This window comes from Equus caballus, chromosome 10, assembly GCF_041296265.1.
Source record: "Equus caballus isolate H_3958 breed thoroughbred chromosome 10, TB-T2T, whole genome shotgun sequence".
NCBI lineage: Eukaryota > Metazoa > Chordata > Mammalia > Perissodactyla > Equidae > Equus > Equus caballus.
Window position 1 is genome coordinate 6074218 of NC_091693.1, and position 1397 is coordinate 6075614.

Sequence of the window (1397 nt, forward strand, 5' to 3'; positions counted from 1 at the left end):
GCGCCCTTTCTCTGTCGCCGGTCCCAATCGTGTCTCACCGCATCGCTGGACAGCGCGTGCTTGGCGCGGAGCCCTGGCAGCGAGGGGACCGCCCCGAGTCTCCCGGTCCGCTCCAAGGATGCTACAGCACGCAAACTGCCCTTCCCGGGCCCCTTCCTCGCAGGCTGCGTGCCCCTTCTCCTGCCTGCCCGCCGCCCCGCCCGCCGCCCACCAGTGTTTCCCGGTCCCGCTGGGATCACCCGCGGACCCTGCGCCCCTCCAGGCCCCTGTTCGCAAGCTGTTCTGCTGCAGTCGCCTGTCTTTACCATCTCGGTTTTACATCGCTGAGAGGCGGTGTCTGATCCCGCAGGCTCAGTCTCCTCTCCGGAGTCCCCCTCCGGGTCCAGCCAGGACTCTCAAATGAAGCCAGTGCTGTCTCCCGGCAAGTCCAACGTGTCCAGCCACTCAGGAAAGTTATGACGTTGTCTAGGGTGCAAACTGACTCTCTGATTGCCTCCTGGGCAGGCAGTCTCCTCTATGAGGCCGATGCCATCCAGGCTCTCCCTAGATCCTGGCCCAAAGGAGACTGAGATTATAACCCCAGGAGAGACCAGGAAGGGATGGCGAAGGTGGAGGAAGATCAAATAGTGACTGAAGGGCACGATGATCAGAGAAGGGGCCCCCAATAGCAGTGGGAGTGTACAATCAACATCTACCCCCGGGGACAATGAAATCCAAACTTCCTTTCCCTGCAGTCCTGGGCCTCGAAGGGAACCCCCATTCCAACCACTCAGAAGACACCTTGAGTTAGAAAGTGGAAACATCTTATAGAGCTCATTCATTAAAGGCCTTGCCATCACCACCTCATGCAGCCCTGCTGAGGACACCTGCCCCTTTAGAGGAGTGGTCCAGGTACTTTCTAGCTTGTCCTCAATCGGCCCCCTGTTGCCAGAAAGTTCAACAAAGCGGTTGATGAAGGTCACTGGCCCAGTTCTCCAGCCTCACTGAAGACAGAGGAGAGGCAGGGAGGAAAGTTCTCAGACGTGCTGTCCAACAGGAATTCTCCACCCACGGTGGCAAGTTTTGGCTCTGTAAACAAAATTCCAATGCCCCTGCTACTGCCACTGCCACTGCCACTGCCTTTGTTTTGGGTTGCAGGTGAGCTGTCCCAACCTCCTAATCTTCTTTGAAAGCTTCTTCGAAGAATTGAAATGGAGCATAATATCTGGACAATACAAGTCTATAAAAGAGAGGCAATATTATACAGAGAGTAGACAAAATATTTAGACAAGGAGATATAACATCTAGACATACGTTAATAAAAAGAAAGTATGTGAGCGCATATGCGTGTGTGCACGTGAGATCTTTTTCCAGAACACAGGAAGTTGCTCAGCCACCCACAGGCACTGACCAGACTG